Below are 6,000 nucleotides of genomic sequence, written 5' to 3'. Positions count from 1 at the left end.
AATTCAATGGGAAGTGGATCCAGACAATAACTGGATATTTTTCTTCTACCGTGGAATTATGCAACAAACGAAAATTCTAGTTCTAGTACATACTAGAGATTTACAATATCTCTTCACGAACTCTGTACGGCTATTTGCCTGGGAGTACTGTAAACGCATCCTTCACACTATCTCGTTGCAGCGAATCAGCACTCACAGTACAAAACGAGCCCTTTCGCTGCACTTTCTCTAATTCAGCGTTAATCTGGCTGGCTGCCTGTCATGTTGCATCCGGTAGGCTAAATTGGCTGGCAATGTGCACACTCCTTGAAGCTATTTTGGTAAACAAACAACACCCACCGAGGTGGTGATGATGCCGCATTGAGACGTTTCTCTCGAGCGAACCAGTTTCTCTCGCAGTTTTCTCGATGATGCATTTTCCAGTGAGTTCCACCGCGAAAAGCTTGCGGTAACTCTCCGTTAACAAGCTGGAAGCTTTAAGGATGCTGCGAGTTTGCCAAAAGCGAGATTTTACTCTCCCGCTCTCGCTTGGAGAGCTTGACAGGATCAACACACTCCAGCGTAGACAGCCAGCGTGCTGCACTTTCCCAACCGATTTTCGCGTAACCGTGCACTGCATAGTGGCGCTCGGTGAACAGCTGAGGTGGGGACGATGCGGGGAGACCAGTCGGTGCCACCAGAGAGAGATCCTGTGGGGATGCTGTGACTGGCTATGGCTGTGGGGAAAGTACCATTTGGCCGTCAGTATCGGATGTACTGTTGGTCGTTTCGTACGCGAAGTGGGAATCGCACGTTGCCTGCCGCGTTCGCTGAATATTGTCTGTGAACTACTCTCCTCAAGTTTCGGGGCCCATGATTTTGGGTGTGTGTATCGTTGTTGGTTGGGGACGAAAAGAAGAAGCAAAAACAAGACCCCGGAATAGGTCGGGGTGAATTTGATTGAAGTTTTTATAGTTGGTTCATCTCCGCGTGGTTGGCAGTGGTGTGGGACGCTTACAGACGGGGTTCGCCGCGCGTCGTGACTGGCCATTCAGGGCTTTGCAGTGCAAATTATCGTCGTTCGGAATTCTCGCGTGGATTTTTGTGTTTGCGCCTGTTTTCTCGTTTTTCGTTATTGGTGGAATCGAAAACTGCGATTGAGTGTGTGAGTGGGGACGGACGTGAATCAAAGCCTGCACCCTGCGGGGTGGCGTCGTGTACTGTTTGTGAACCCTGGCTAGTTCCGGATGGGGATGTTGTCGCTGCCGGACCGGGTGAAGGAGGTGGAAGGAATGATACCAAGCGCATATCGAATGTGAGCTGCGGGTTTTCGGAGTACCGAATATTGGACGGCAATGGAAAGTGTACTCTTCCAGTAAGCTAGGCATTGCTTTGATGTGTGCAGTACCGGAAGTGGTCGATGTATTGAAGTGTTGGCCGTTCACTGATGGAGGTGTGAAGTATTGAACGTGACGCTCGACTGCGTTCGCTCGAAAAGTGATATCACTCAATATCCGAGAGTGGAAAAAAAGTTCAGTGAAGTGGGAAATATTGCCAGAAAAATAGAGAACCCCAGAAAACAATTTTTGGAATGTTACCGGAAGGTGATAGGCTGTCCGTCACGCACGTATGGTACCCACTCTGAAAGGGCACCTGGCGCCGTGATTGTGCGAAACCCGAACGTGAAATCAAATTAAGTGCGAGAATTGATCGAAAATCGCTTCCCGGAGTGCCGCGTTGCTCCTCTGCTTGGCTCCGGTGGGAATAACCGGCGGAAAAAGAGAAAAACGAGTGAAGTCATAAAAACAGAAAACACCATAACCGGAGGCGCCAACGGTCGTGTATCCGTATTTCTCATCCCCTTCGAATAAGCTCTTCGCAGCGTGCGGTGGAGTCAGTCTCAGTTGTCACCGGGGGAAGGGTAGAAGTCCGGAACATCCGGAAAGCAGGAGATAACGCTGTGGTGTTTGTCAGTGTGTCAACAGAGCTGGCGGAAGAACAGGGGAAAGCCGGAATCTGTAAGCCATTCCAGCAGAAGAGGATAAGTGTCGATGACGTGCCAACCAGTCAACCATCCAGCCTAGAGGGCTGTTGAGACCATCAACGAGTGTGGAGGGCGTCTCGCCAAGCTACTCATATAAATTGGTGCGTGCGTGTATCTGTGCCAATGTGCCAATGTGTGTACGTGTATCTGATGTTAATGTGTAATTAAAATTCACACCGGATAGTTGTGCTGTGTGGTCTCTGACGCAACCGTGCTCCATTACAGAACCAGCATTCCAGTCAGACCTTTGGTGAAAATTCTGTGGCCTCTCGGTGGATGCTTTGCCCGATCCCGATAAATGCCCGAGGCGCAACCCATCAACACGGAGCCGCTTTACAGAGGGTAAGCACAAGCAAGCAGATGGTTGTACTACATCGCGCGGGAACCGGCACGGGAAATTGGGTAATCCCGTCGGAAGCGCCGGGCCGGGCTTTAGTTTAATTAAAATTTTATTTTGGCTGAACCACTTGCGCTCCGGATCCGGGAAAGAACGGTGGGAAAAGTTTTTGCGGTACGTTCGTTAGCGGGCTCGTTCAAGGTGCGTTGTCTCGATGGAAACTTTCCTGAAGAGATAATGGTTTGAGATTATACTTCGAGGGATGTAAAGGATGGATCACGGAGGGGATGAGAAGAAGGATTATCTTTATTTTACTTTGACGAATATAATGAGGGCAATGGTGGATAATGGTACCGCTGGGAGTTGCTAGGCAACAAAACGGTTAAAGCACAACAGAACATATCTATTAATTTATTAATGAACAAGGTATAAACCTTAATTAGTCTCACAAATAAATTACAGAAATTTATGATTAAGGACAGGACTTGGCTTATTGGCGTTGAAGTTTTCCAACTAAGCTGACTCTTAATATTAGATTCAAGCCTAATTGAGTTTTACCTAAATAATGATTTTCAGCTGCCTTAAAACATTTTTTCTTCTTCTAGGCTAACATGCCTCAAAATCGTGATTTGTGATTTGTGTTCCACAAACCATTCCATGATTAGAAATTGAAACATTTCTCTGTCAATGATCATTTTGCACTTGTACATAAGTAGATCGTGTGGCAGGCACGAACATATTTTATACCCAAGGAAGTCAAGAGTATTTCGTAGTTGCGTTGCGTTGCATTGCGTTGCGTTGCGTTGCGTGGTAACGGAGTAATTCGTAGATTGCATACTGAAAGTTGTCATGTTAAACTTTAATACTCCTATTCTAATTGCTTATGGAATGCTATTTGGGAAGGAACAGCTATCCAATCAGAGGTTGAACTAAAAAAGACATGAAAGCTTCCATTGCCGGCCACGCCCATCTTTTCGTTACAAGGATAGGAAAGGATGTGATGATATGACACCTACTTTACAAGAGGTCAGCGACTCACCGACTCCCCCATAGGTGTCAAGGAGTTGGATATTTGGAATGGGCTGATTGGAGATTCACTATAAGCAAGTGATGCGGCAAGATTCATATTGTGTAAGTGTATTTGAGTAGATCATGCAGATGTAGTGGTGTGAGTGTAAGTGTTTTATTTAAACACCAACGTTCATTTCATTTCATTTCATTTCATTTATTTAGTTCACATCAAATTCATGATAATACTGAATCAACAATTTGCCGCCATAATACTCGATTTGCAGCTGCAGCTCTCCATCCTCGGTCACGCCCAACACTCGCCAGATCACGCTCCACCTGGTCCGCCCATCGTGCTCTCTGCGCTCCACGCGTTCTTGTACCAACCGGATGGTTAGCAAACACCAACTTTGCAGGGTTGTTGTCCGGCATTCTTGCAACATGCCCTGCCCACCGTATCCTTCCAGCTTTGGCCACTTTCTGGATACTGTGTTCGCCGTAAAGTGCAGCGAGCTCGTGGTTCATCCTTCTCCGCCACACACCGTTCTCCTGCACACCGCCGAAGATCGTCCTTAGCACCCGTCGCTCGAAAACTCCGAGTGCTTGCAGGTCCTCCTCGAGCATCGTCCATGTCTCGTGTCCGTAGAGAACCACCGGTCTTATTAACGTCTTGTACATGGTACATTTGGTGCGGGGGTGAATCTTTTTTGACCGCAGTTTCTTCTGGAGCCCATAGTAGGCACGACTTCCACTGATGATGCGTCTTCGTATTTCACGGCTCACGTTATTGTCAGCCGTTAGCAAGGAACCGAGGTAGACGAATTCTTCTACCACCTCGAAAGTATCCCCGTCTATCGTAACATTGCTGCCAAGGCTTGTCCTGTCTCGTTCAGTCCCACCTACCAGCATGTACTTTGTCTTAGCCGCATTCACCGCCAGTCCGACCTTTGCTGCTTCACGTTTCAGGCGGGTGTACAGTTCTGCCACCGTTCCAAATGTTCTGGCAATAATATCCATGTCATCCGCAAAACAGACAAATTGGCTGGATTTCGTGAAGATCGTACCCCGGCTGTTGAGCCCGGCTAGTCGCATAACACCTTCCAGGGCGATGTTGAATAGTAGGCAGGAAAGTCCATCACCTTGTCGTAGTCCCCGTCGAGATTCAAATGAACTGGATAGCTCACCCGAAATCCTTACGCTGTTCTGCACACCGTCCATCGTTGCTCTTATCAGTCTAGTCAGCTTCCCGGGAAAGCTGTTCTCGTCCATAATTTTCCATAGCTCTGTGCGGTCGATACTGTCGTATGCCGCTTTGAAGTCGATAAACAGGTGATGCGTTGGGACCTGGTATTCACGGCATTTCTGGAGGATTTGCCGTACGGTGAAGATCTGGTCCGTTGTCGACCGGCCGTCGATGAAACCGGCTTGGTAACTTCCCACGAACTCATTTACTTTAGGTGAAAGCCGACGGAAGATGATCTGGGATAGCACTTTGTAGGCGGCATTCAAAACGGTGATCGCTCGAAAGTTCTCACACATTAACTTGTCGCCTTTCTTGTGGATGGGACAGATTATCCCTTCCTTCCACTCCTCCGGTAGCTGTTCGGTTTCCCAGATCTTGACTACTAACTGGTGCAGACAGGTGGCCAACTTTTCCGGGCCCATCTTGATGAGTTCTGCTGCGATACCGTCCTTACCAGCCGCTTTGTTGTTTTTGAGCTGGTGGATGGCATCCTTAACTTCCCTCAGCGTGGGAGTTGGTTCGTTCCCATCCTCTGCTGCACCAACATAGTCATTTCCTCCGCTGCCTTGGTCCTCCGTGCCTACATTCTCTTCGCCATTCAGGTGCTCGTCGAAGTGCTGCTTCCACCTTTCGATCACCTCACGTTTGTCCGTCAGGAGGCTCCCTTCCTTATCCCTGCATATTTCGGCTTGCGGCACGTAGCCTTTGCGGGATGCGTTGAGCTTCTGGTAGAACTTGCGTGTTTCCTGTGAACACCAACGTTGGGAGTGACATAGCTAAGAGATTTTGTCACTCCATGGACCTTTTTTGCTTTAGGGATGGGGCACAGGCATTTGGACCATGTGTCCTGGCTAACAAGCCTAGGCTTAAGCATTGCTCGCTCTCTGAAACGATGAGAAAAACGCTATGTGGATGGGAAGGGATAGTAGGAAAGGGATTGTATCTGTTTATCGAGATGCCAGCGACTCACCGACGCCCTCGTAAATAAAAAGGAGATGGGGTTTTGGTACGGGAAAGGTCTGGAATTCGGTATGATAGTATGATTATGAGTATGATTAACCGAAACTGCACCGCGCTCGCGCTGTATACGAAAAGCGAGGATTTTTTGTAGTGTTGTACTTTTTACAACAGCGCGCGCGCTGAAGGGTTAAGTTAATAAAGCATACACAAATACTGTAATTCTTGATATGAAATAAGTTGGGTTGCTTTAGAATTTCATAAAAAAAAAATCTAACAAAGTTTGGCAAAACGCTCCAAATATGTGTTAAATATGATTACAAAATATAGGCATGTGTAAATAATGATACTGAATGGTATACATGGTATTTGATGAATATTGGAAAGCTCTCATCCATTTGATTTGTACGATCCGAAGTTATTCTTCCAATG

The 6,000-nt window shown here is 47.4% G+C and overlaps 1 protein-coding gene across 1 annotated transcript in view; it reads left to right on the top strand.

The window, feature by feature from the left end:
* The first annotated feature begins 278 nt into the window (after positions 1-278).
* The window catches only part of LOC109426679 (zwei Ig domain protein zig-8-like), a 362,720-nt gene continuing 356,998 nt past the window's right edge, over positions 279-6,000 (top strand). Inside the window, exon 1 of the mRNA XM_029869687.2 lies at positions 279-2,365. The gene's annotated coding sequence lies outside the window, so the exon portion shown is untranslated. The remainder of the gene's footprint in view (positions 2,366-6,000) is intronic.

This window comes from Aedes albopictus, chromosome 2, assembly GCF_035046485.1.
Source record: "Aedes albopictus strain Foshan chromosome 2, AalbF5, whole genome shotgun sequence".
Taxonomy (NCBI): domain Eukaryota; kingdom Metazoa; phylum Arthropoda; class Insecta; order Diptera; family Culicidae; genus Aedes; species Aedes albopictus.
Note: the sequence above shows the minus strand (reverse complement) of the source record. Positions and strands in the feature narration are given on the sequence as shown.